Source organism: Rattus norvegicus, chromosome 10 (genome assembly GCF_036323735.1).
Source record: "Rattus norvegicus strain BN/NHsdMcwi chromosome 10, GRCr8, whole genome shotgun sequence".
Lineage (NCBI taxonomy): Eukaryota > Metazoa > Chordata > Mammalia > Rodentia > Muridae > Rattus > Rattus norvegicus.
This window is the reverse complement of record NC_086028.1, coordinates 78,793,681-78,805,870: the sequence shown is the minus strand read 5'-3', so window position 1 is coordinate 78,805,870 and position 12,190 is coordinate 78,793,681. Positions and strand designations below refer to the sequence as shown.

The window sequence follows — 12,190 nt, the reverse complement described above, 5'->3', positions numbered from 1 at the left end:
GCCAATGAGGGAACAAAACCCACCCAGGAGTTTAGGCAACGTTCACTTCAGGACACCAAACATTTCTATACAAGTTAGAGCAGAACTCACTGTGATAAAGTCTTACGGGCTGAGAATATGCATGTTGCTGTGGATATTAATATCTTGGACAATATATCAAGAAAAGAAGCATGGGGGAGGATTTTGTTTTAAATATTATGCTGGGAGATTTAAAAAAAATTAAATAGATACCAAAGAAAGGATATAAGGGATTTAAATAACAGTAACCAGTAAACAGAGAGAAAAGGAGAGAACAAAAAAGGGGGAGCCAGAGAGAAGGAGCAGAGGGGCTGAGGGGAAGTTAAATTTTATTGCATCCTTACTGAGACCATGTATATGCCTATGAGATATTTTTGGGTAGGTATCATGGAGTTTGGTAGCAAAGTCTCAGAACTTTTTACGTAACAAAAGTCACAGCCCGGTAAACAGCTGTGGTCTATGTAGTAAAGAAGAGGTACCAATCACCTACAGAGAACATGCCAATTACTGATAGAAAAATGAAAGGGTGCAAATAGAAATGAATACAGAACATAAGTGGACCATTCATCCAGGAAGAAAAGGGCAATCAGGAGGACCACAACTGCCCCACAGGGGACGGAGGAGGGCAAATCAACCCAAAATATGTTTTTTGTCTAATAGCCTGGAAAAACAACCTTTCAGTCTGCCTGTGACAAGTTTAGCTGGGTTGTGGAGAAATGAATATCTTTACATCTTCTTGGCTGGTCTTTGACCCGGCTTAGATTTATGTAGGGAAAATGGGCAGTATTTATCAAGAACTTCAAAATGTGTATCCGTTCAACTATCAAAACTATATAGAGGAATTTGCAGTGAAAGGATATTGAGAGTGTGAAAGGATGTTGAGAGTCATTGAAAATGACTTCACTTCTGGGACGCAGTGACTGGGTGAAGTATGGCTCAGTTACCCCACAGATCATCATACAATGTTAAAATAGTGCATTCTCTCTTTATGCTGAGAATTCACACCTGCTGTACGTGGGAGCGTGGGCACGTGTGCATGCACACACACATCCCTACATATATCCTTGTATATACACACAAACCTGTATACAACACATATGCCTGTACACACACACACACACACACACACACACACACACACACACACGTATGCACATGCATGGTATGTATTTGTGTTTAGAGAAAAATCTAAAGGCTGCAGAAGGCTAAACTGTCAAGAACAACTATCTGGATAATCACTGTGACTTAGCGATACCATGGTTGTCTTTAAGTCTAAATGTGTAACATTACTTTTGTACTATAGAAATGGCTATTCACATAGATAATTTATCAGATGGAAGGCAGATATAGATTCAGGTGATGGGAAGACCCTGGCTATAGGAAGGTTCACACCACTCAACAAGTTTTGACTAGGGTTAGGTATACCACAAACCCAGCACTGGGTATCCTAACATTACCAGTCCAGTGTCTGTCTAAACCATAAGAGTCATGTGAAGCTGTGGTTTAATTCTCCACAGGTACCATTTCCTCTTTGCTTTTTGGTATAACCAAAGGGGCTTCAGAGACTTCATACAAAGCACACACACACACAAGTAACCTTAATGTCCCTCCCTCAAATGAGCCCCAACATGGATTTTTAAAGCTGATTTTTAAGTTCACCTTTTAAGTCATCATCTATAACCCTAACCACAAAGAGGGGCAAGTCATCCTTTTAGAATATATCCGAGAGAAATTCTTCAGCTAGAAACATCAGCAGTGAGACCACCATTAACACAGTCGCAGTCTGGCGAGAACTCAGTACTGACATGTGCTATGCAAGCCTGAAGACCCGAGTTCCACACTTGGAACCATGTAGAGGTCAAGGGAGAGAACCAATTGAACAAAGTTGTCTTTGGCCCTTTGCCACAGGTACTATGGACGCACACAACATGTATATCATGCACACAGACTGATAATAATAATTAAAAGTAAAACGGTCACTATCAATTTGCACACACACACACACACACACACACACACACACACACAATGAAGGAACGAAGAGCTAGGGGGAGGTATTTGAGATGAAGGAAAGATTTACCTTTACAAAGTCCTTCCTCTGGCATTGGAAATCAAAGTCAATGCTAGAACTGGATAGTGTGCAATGACAACGTAGGATGAAGAAAATGTTTCTGGCCCATTTGCATGTACACAAGTAAATCTGGGTAATTTTATGTTAACAAGTAGCCGATCTGCTTTTGAGAAGGCAATCAAAATGCAGCAATCTATTACTTATAATAGGACCAGGCTAATAAATCCCGACGAAGGACTTCTCCTATCTTGTAATGTCCTGTTTGTAGCAGTTGATGAGCGGATGGTACACGGAAGGCATGCTTCGTGCCTAACTAGTATGGAATGTTTACCCTGCCCTTTCCTTGAGGGGTGGGGTGGGATGCAGTTATTACTGTCAATATCACATTTGTTCTTTTTGCCTTCCTAGTGTATGAATCAAATTTGCCACTTCGTGAAGCACGAAATTATCTTTTCAATAGTAATTCAATATGAGCATTGACTAAACCGTGAACAACCATCATCCAAACAAGGAAACACTTCCCACCCCCTCCCCGCCCCTGTCACCTTCCAGTTACTAAGAATGCCGTTCTTTGCTCACCCCACAGAAAGGGGTGAAGCAGATGCCATGATTACGGTATTTCCAAACGGAGGCAAACGGGAACATTCCAAATGTTTAGAATGTCAAACGCTCTCAGACGCTTACCCCATTCTTGACTTTTATTGGAACAGTTTATAGTTCTGTCATATTTGCTAATCTAAAAAGCCCTTAAGCTGTCCCTGGGGAGCAGACATTACAAAGGGGATCGAAAATGGGATTTATGGTTGCTGTCTCATGTGAGCTTACACTTTCAGTAGCTAAAGGGCTTCATGTAACCAAATTGCAGGATTCTAAAGGGAACAGGAACCACAGAGTGGTGACAGTCATTTGGTAGGGATCACGGTCATACTGAATAGTAAGATGAAAAGCTCTAGTGTGGATCTTGGGTAGCTTCTGAGGGCTCGTGTACCACAGGATTGTTTTCAGGTTGGCACCATTGGGAGGTAGTGGCAGGTTTAACATGCGGAAGCTAGTAAGTGGTTTCATGTGTCCTCAAAAACGAGAGGAAGGTACTCGCCTTCCTTCCTGAAGTAAAGTGGCTCTGGTCCTATCACATAAGCTTCCAGTTGATCACCAACCGAGGTCTCCAAAACTGGGATAGAACTTCTTTTTCCCTCCTCTGAGATGGTTACCTCAGGTAGTTGTTCCAGTGTAGGACGGCTGAGTCCATATTGCCTTTGGTGAGACCTAATTATGAGGCAGACGTTTACTGACGGTCCAGTGTCACTTGAGTTAATCTTCACAGGGATTCTACTTGATACAGGTGATAAACCCAAGAGAATGCAATGGATAGAATAAAAGCATTCCTCCAAATGTCTGTATTAATGTACTCGTGCCTAGTATGATGGTCACAGTAGCACCTTTGAGGGTTCATTAGGTCATACTCACATAGACTGAATCTTTACAATTAGTGTCCTTATGAGAGAAATCTCAGAGTTCTCTGTCCTTTTGCCAAGTGAGAGCACAGTGAAATCGTGACAGTGTGTACTCTAGAAGTGGGTTTAACCTGGTCTTGAACTTACAATCTGTGGGGTTATCATCCACAAGATGCTCAGTTTGTAGTATTCTTATAGCAATCCAAAATTATTAAGCACCCCAGTCCCCAGTGCTATGGTATAGTACAGTTGATATTTAAACTGAGATTGTCTGTGTCCTTTCATTCTTTCAAATGAGCAGAAAAAGCCACAGAGAATGCCAAGTTCATAACCTTGGATAAAGAAGGGCTTGAATTACAGATATAAATGGAAGATCATATTAAATTCATTTTTATAAAATCGACCTAGATTTTTTTAAAACATCATTTCTTTTCTTCCTGACAATGTGATGGGCTCTTTGCCCAGTTATATGAATCTTAACTGATTTTGAATCTGTTTACTAATGATTAAAAAAAGTAAAATGAAGTACAATGTGACTTTCCTTTCTTTTTTTCTTCTACATGAGTCTGGTCAAAACCAAGCTTTAATAGTCTTAGTTTACAAATGAGAGAAAGTTCAAGTTTTCCAATGAATCTCTCTGACATATAGCGAGAAATCTAAACTATAAGTTACATTCTTTAGCCAAGAAAAATGAGACACCACTGGGGGAGAGTTCCTTCATTGTTTCAGCGGCTGGTGTCTATCCACTACTTGACACAGAAAATGTATGTGTACCCCAGGCTATGCCACAGTGTCTGGATACACTCTATCTGGCTAAGCCATCCATGACAACAAAACCACAAAACAAAGCAAAAGGAATTACCAGGATCGAAGGCCAAATTAGTTTTAACCTATAAGCACCATATAAAGGCATCATTGCCTACTTAGGTTCAAGTGATGTCTATTGGTTTTTATTTTTTTGTTCTAATTTAGATTAATGGATTGATCTATCCATCCATCCTAAAATAAAACTATAGATATTGCCCATGAGTAGTAGATCTTTTGGGCGGTGGCTCTCCCTTTCTGAAGAGGCCAAACAAAAGTCAGATAAGAGCACAGTTTGGGTAACAGGCTTATACCTTCTTGTCTTTAACTTTTTCCACAACCTGGTACCTTTCCTCATGTTCTTAGTTACTCCCTTAGTAACACACTAGAGATTTTACACTTTGTATAATTTCGCATGCTAACAGCACACTCTCCTTTTTTTGTTATAATTAACGTTCTAGTGGGAAGATGCTACTTTTTGACATTTGGAGAAGGAAGCAGAAGAGGAAGAGAAGAAGGAACAGCTGATGCAAAAACAATGACTTTATGAAATTCGTAGGCAAATGGAGAGAACTGGAAAATATCATCCTGAGTGAGGTAACCCAATCACAGAAGAACACACATGGTATGCACTCATTGATAAGTGGCTATTAGCCCAAATGCTCGAATTACCCTAGATGCACAGAACACATGAAACTCAAGAAGGATGACCAAATGCGAATGCTTCACTCCTTCTTTAAAAGGGGAACAAGAATACCCTTGGGAGGGAATAGGGAGGCAAAGTTTAGAACAGACACAGAAGGAACATCCATTCAGAGCCTGCCCCACATGTGGCCCATACATATACAGCCACCAAACTAGATAAGATGGATGAAACAAAGAAGTGAAGGCTGACAGGAACCGGATGTAGATCTCTCCTGAGAGACACAGCCAGAATACGGCAAATACACAGGCGAATCCCAGCAGCAAACCACTGAACTGAGAACGGGACCCCTGTTGAAGGAATCAGAAAAAGGACTGAAAGAACTTGAGGGTGCTTGAGACCCCATATGAACAATAATGCCAACCAACCAGAGCTTCCAGGGACTAAGCCACTACCTAAAGACTATACATGGACTGACCCTGGACTCTGACCTCATAGGTAGCAATGAATAGCCTAGTAAGAGCACCAGTGGAAGGGGAAGCCCTTGGTCCTGCCAAGACTGAACCCCCAGTGAACGTGATTGTTGGGGGGAGGGCAGTAATGGGGGGAGGATAGGGAAGGGAACACCCATATAGAAGGGGAGGGGAAGGGGATGGGGGATATTGGCCTGGAAACAGGGAAAGGTAATAACAATTGAAATGTAAATAAGAAATACCCAATTTAATAAAGATGGAGAAAAAAAAAAGAATACGTGCTGAGCTGCTTATGGTACTGTGGGAGCACTGAGCACATGGCTACAAATCTTCATTGTCCCATGAAGGAAGTGCTTTTATTATCCTTATCTTAGACATCAACGTTTGAAGCCTGGAAAGGGTAAATGACTTACTCAAGGCCCCATGCCTAAGGTAACAGAATGGAGTTTTCACCTGGGCCCATGTGCTTAGTCACTGGTATTCTACCAGAATGAATTTATTTTCCGCACTACCCTAGATTGCTATGTCTTACTGGTTGGATCATGACTGTCCTGTAGAACCCAGGTAAGCGGGAGCCATTTTCAGATTTCTGTTTGTATGATTAGACCTAGTACAGAGCTGACTCCTCCTATTTAGTGTTGCTTCTGCTTAGTAGTGATTCCAAAAAGGCAAAGACGCACAGCCAGGATAGATGCCCTAAGCTCCAAGTACTAGTGGGAACACTGAGAAGTGAGCTTGGGGCACTGGGTAAGTTCTCAAAGGATTTTATTTTTACATCCAAACTGCAGTACCCGATGTGTATTATTTGTGAGTCCTATCCAAGCCTACAGGAAATAAAAATGACTAGTGTCATTAAACAGGAAACATATAACCTGTAACAGCAACATTCCATTATTCTCAGAGGGCTTTAGATCACGACCTGGCAATAGTCAAATGCTGAATGGGTGTGGTAGAGTAGCGTTCCGAGGGAGGATTGAGCAACACAGAACTTACCCTTAACATCCAAAGTTCAGGAAACTCTATACATTCAACATAGTACCCAGTAACTAAGTCATGGTGATCTGAAAAAGGATGATGAGGCCGCCGATGACATCAGCAGCTTGCATTTATTGAGCCCTCATTAGGAATCGCTCTCTCACTTTACCCTCCCAGCAATCCCGTGATGCTGGCTTCCATTATTAGTGGGAGACGGTAGTATCAAGACCTTATACTAAAACAAAGACATTGAAAGAGCAAGAAAGAAAATGTTATTCTCTGCACGAGATGCTCCCTATTCTCAGCAGGCCTTGCTTTTCAAAGGTCAGGTTTCTTTGCACTTTTTCCTTCCCTGTGTTCTTGATTTCTTGTTTTACCTTTAGAAGCCCTTGTTACATTTACAATGAGAAAAATACAGCAGAAGTTATATCTAATGAACAATCCAGGTAGAATTTCTCTCCTGGAGACTACTAAGTGTTGTGTATGCTAAAATAGGTCGTCTGGGGGCTCTAGGACATAGGTTATATTTGCTTTTTCTTGAAATACAGAGAAAGCAGTTCTCACTGATCTTTCTTGGAGGCACGATATCAGGATTCACCAAAAGGGAAACATGATTACAGACACCTCAGAAACAGAAAGACACCTCCTATATGAATCATCAAGGTAAGGAAATAAGTCACTCCAGGGGTGATTTATACTTTTCTTGGTAACATTATTTTCACACACACCCCCTCCATTTGTTCCTCACAAGAGGCCTCAGAGGCCAGGATGATAGGTTATATCAATGCCTGTGTGATAGAAAATGAGAGATGATGAGCACAGTTATCTGTCAAGGCCACACAATGAGCTCATAAAAATTTAAGCATGGGACCAAATCTCAACTCAATGCAGTGATCTCCTTAATGACAACACCTATCTATGCGGAGCTGTGATTCCTCACGTCAGGAGAGACAAGCCTATCTGTCTACCAGATGGCTAAAATATTGTGGACGAAGGTCCTGTATAATGCTGGCTATAAATCCAATGCCTTGCACCTCATAGCATGGAGCGTTAGTAGTGTTATTCTTTTGCTTGTCCTTTCATGATGCCCAATAGATGGCACGTCAAATGCAATGAAAGTCCGGAATTCGGAGAGAGTTGGCTTCAGTTAGCTTGCAGTGGGTCACCAGACAATTAACTAATATCATATATTGTGCATATCATTGTGCAGAAGTACAATACAATGCATACATAAATAATGCCAAAGGAACAAGATGAAGTGACAGGCTCTCAGAAGAGGGCCACTCAGCTCTCCATCAATTCATTTACTCCATAACTACTCCAGTGCCTTTTCTGTCATGCTTTGTCTGGGGTCTGGGAAATGCATGGTGAAAGGAAACACTTTATCCTTGAGGATACATGTTTCGTGAGAATTCCAGAATAAATCAAATAATTGCAGAAGAACTGTGGCAAGTGATACTTAATTCAAGATGTAGAAAAACATGCATTTTACTGTTTTGACTCAAGAGGTAACCTATTTTTTTGCAACCCTCTATTAGAAATTGAGACATTTTGCATTCCCCTGCAGGCTCAGGCATTCACAGAACAGCTTTTCAAATGTCGAATAGAGGAAGCCTGCCTAATAATATCATGTCCTTTATGACATCAGTTTAATAGGTAACTTCTCATCACCCTGCTGAATCTATTCCCCTCCATTGCACACAGTGTGAGCTTATCTTGTTCTCAGTTCATGCACATAAGCCAGCACCATCATAGTATGATGATTTGGCCTCCTGAGATTATAATAAGATACATAAATCTTTATATGTTTTCTGTTCAGATTTCCAAAATTTAAAACCTGGAACTCTTGCATCAGGCTTTTCTTTCGCCACAGGAAAAGCACTCAGCAGTGGAGTGAAACCCACAACCATCTGCATTAGCTCTCATCTTGAAGCACCTTCTCCTGAAGACCGTAGATGGCATCAGGCGTTGGGGTGTTGGTGTGAGAATAAATGCAAATTAATCTTACTCTTCTGAGACTTTCACCTGCTGATGTGAACGTGATATGTAGCTTTCTTTCAGGATACAATGGTGTTTTGGAACTTAGTGGAAACTGTATTTTCAAGAGAAAGAGTTCAAAATTTGCTGGTAGGAATTTTCTTAAGGTAGAGAGGAAAGAGAAAAGTAAAAGAAGCTATCTTACATTATCAAGGCCCTTTGACAAGCACGGGAGAAGGAGGATGCTCTCATTCTGAACTAGATTTCTATACAGAAAGGGGAAAGCATTCCTTGGTTTCCAGGATGCACTAGAGCTGAAAAATATTTTTATGCAATTGAGGAAATTCTGTGTAATGCATGCATGCGTAAACTCATAGCCTGATTTGCATGTGTGGGGTTCCAGAGTCTAGTGCATTTGAAATAGGTTCAGATCCTATTACATAGCTGCAATGTATTTACCCGGCCATGTGGGCAGCCATGTCTTTCTTTTGAGGGTTTTCTTGGGTGTGAGAATTCCAGTTCTAAAATTTGAAAATGTGCATAAAAACCATGAAGATGTATGTATCTTATTTCAACCTCTGGTGACCAAATAATCTATACGTCTTCATCGGTGATGCCAGTTTATAAGAACACCAAAGATCTTTCCTGTCCCCAAACTGACTCGTCCATCCAACTCCTGCTGCATTCTCTTGTCACCAGCTTTCTTCTCCTTGGCTCTTCAGTTGTCACTCTCACCGCATCAGGGCTGCAGACAGAGAGTGCCGCTTCCCAGCTTCCCCCAGGCTTTGCCCATGAAACAGATTCAGACTCCCTTGTTTATTTCCTAAAGAGTTTTATCCAGGGGTCACAAATACCACGTGCTCACTTAATGACCAAAAGGGAACAACAAATCTTATATTGAAAAATTATGCATTTGGAATTTGCTTATGTCCTTACAGAGAAAGTTCTATTATTTTCATTTATTAAGTGCATGCCCAAGATAGCGAGCCCAACTTCTAATCCACGTCTAAGTTGACTCCATCTCTATTATATGATGGCTTGATGACGGGGCCTCTGTCTGAGGCTTCCTTTGCTCCTCACAGAGTGCAAGGAGAAGCAACACACCAAGTTTGGATTCTGGGTCTCAGAGCTGTTTCTAGGTCCTTGCTCTGCTACTCAGTGATTAGATGTGCTCGGTTGATCAGCAACTCCCTCTCAACTTCGGTTTACTCATTATCTTTTCAGAGATTTTAAAATATTAAGAAGTGCTACTCCCCACCTTTAAAGACAACTGCTCTATTCTGTATGTTTAGTGTGACAGACACTTGCGAGATATTCAAGAATCTCCACCATCAGCAATGCAAATTCTCTGTGGTGTGGGAGGAAAATGGTTGAAGATATTTCCTAGCACTGGAAAAAAAAAAAGAGTCACTAATGGATGCTTCAGAAATTGTAATTGAATTTTTCAGAGATATTAACATGGATTTTGACAATGAAGCCCAGACTCAGAATTAGAAAGGTCTGGACAGATGGACATTGTCCTTTCCTTGGTTTGTTTTTGAACAGCCATTTACTGCTACATTGGCCTAGAACTTATTATGTATTCCAGGGTAGCCTGAAACTCAGGATCCTTCTAAATCAGTCTCCTAAGTACTGGAATTACAGGCATGCGCCTCTGCGCTTAGTTTTGCCTAGGATTTTCTAATTTCAAATTTGAGGCCTGGTTCCATTTGAAATTCTGCCCTTGCTTCTGCATACACCCAGCACCCAATGAAGCCTGCAGTTACCTAAGGCATGGAGATTAATTGAAAAAAAAAAAGTCATTCCCACACATGTTGAACCTGGGAGAGCTCATGTGTGACGGTGTAATTGCTTCGGTGGCATCAAGAGATCAGAAGGCCCTGGAGAGCCCAGAGTTTCCATCTTAAATTTGAGTTTCTTTGGGGTCTCTGTCACTTGAAGTCAGACAACATCAGTTTAACAAATTTTGAGCATGTGAATAATTTTCTCCTTTTCGTCTGCTCTGGTATGTAAACTGATAATAAAAGCTGGAATATTTATCATGTTGACAGCTCCTGCTTGGTAGATTAGATTTTGTTAAGCAGCCGAGTTTTCCTCTGAGAGAGAGTTCGACTCTGTGTCTTCCTATACTTGACTTGTACTTTAAATACTTTTGGGGTTTTGAAAGTTAATGCCAAAATAAAATAGAAGCGATCCTAGGAATGATTGAGCATATTGGCCATTTTATTTTGTAAGTATTAGGGAGACACGAAATGCACTTACTAAATAAAGTCAGATCAGTTAAGGAGTGACTCAGAGTCTCCCAAATGACTCCTGTCTCACCCACTGGATTAAAACCTACAACATAATGGCTCATATTCCAAAGGCATGTTTAGTACCCACTTTACCAAATCACTAGGGAAGCTGTGTACTGTGACATCTGTCCAAATGGAGAGGGACTCAAGCTCTGATTATGCTAATCTGGTATGAACATAAAGACATTACTAAAAAAGGTCACTCTCACTGAATAACACGTCCTTGGTTTTTTATAACTAGATGTCTGTCTTCATTTCACCTGGCCCTCGGTAGAGTCCAGCATTGCAGCTGCCTGTACGTATCATGGTAATTGTTATTTGAATGACTGCGTGAGGCAGCGCACACATGTTGCAGACTAACTATGCCGTGTCTTCCAAAGCCGGGGTCAATGTGTGCATCGTTTCTCATCAAAGATGAGATGGAAAGTGAAGAATGTATTCAGATCTCTCTTTTCTGCCCCTAGTTAAAGATGAAAACTCAGGTTCTCACTTAACCAATGACAAATGTTTCTGTAGAAGTTCCCTCAAGGGCCGATGGAGCTTCCACAGAACCAGAGGTCAGGTTTGTAGCTGTTACTGTGACTATTCACCCAGCAACCAAGCAGTTTCCCACCATGACATCAAGGAAGAGAAAGCCTCACAAGTCAGGTGCGGTTCAGAGACGACTGCTTCAGGTTAGCAAGGGAACCTGCTACCTGCTGCTCTTTCTGTGGAGTTATTTTGAGACACGGTAAGATACTGAAGAAGTGTAGGAAATATTAGAAATAAAAAGCAGCGCTTTTTCATAAGAACAAAATCATAGTGCTGAGACAGGAGCAAACGTGTCAGCTCTAATTGTCCATTCAAAGGACGAAGACTCTGTTTTAGAGATCTTCTACAGATGTTCTTTTCATAGGTGTTGCTTGGATGCCCAGCATGATGTTTAGTTTTCATAATTTGGTTTTCTAGAAAAAGCTTCCTGTTTCCTTAGAGGACCATTCAGTATCTTAGGGATTTGTAGCACTCACTCCTTGCCAATGTAACAATAGTGGAGAGAAAAATCCCTTTCCTCAGTAGCCCACAGGACAAGTCAGAGCTCCTTGGTCCTTCTTGGCTTCACTGATTTTTATACCTAACATTGTGTGTGTGTGTTTGTATGTGTGTGTGTGTGTGTGTGTGTGTGTGTATACTGTTCACATGTGGGTGTTCAAATGTGGAGACCAGAGGACAATGATGGATGTTGGCACCTTACACCTTGTGTTTGAGGCAGAGTCTCTAATTTGCCTGGAGCTTCATCAACTATCCCAAGGAAGCCAGCAAGTGAGCTTCAGAATGCGCCTGTTTCTATCTGCCATCTTGCGGTCTCTGGCTCGACAAGCTTGCCCAATTACAGTTGGCTTTTTATACTGCGGTAGGGATCTAAAATCAGGTCCTCACGCTTTTGAGGCAACTGTCTTATTGACTGAACCATCTTTCTAGCTCTGGCAAAAGCTTTTAAAGAA

The 12,190-nt window shown here is 41.3% G+C and overlaps 1 protein-coding gene across 2 annotated transcripts in view; it reads right to left on the bottom strand.

Moving 5' to 3' along the window:
* The window catches only part of Car10 (carbonic anhydrase 10), a 502,355-nt gene that overhangs the window by 247,551 nt on the left and 242,614 nt on the right, over positions 1 to 12,190 (bottom strand). The window lies entirely within an intron of this gene.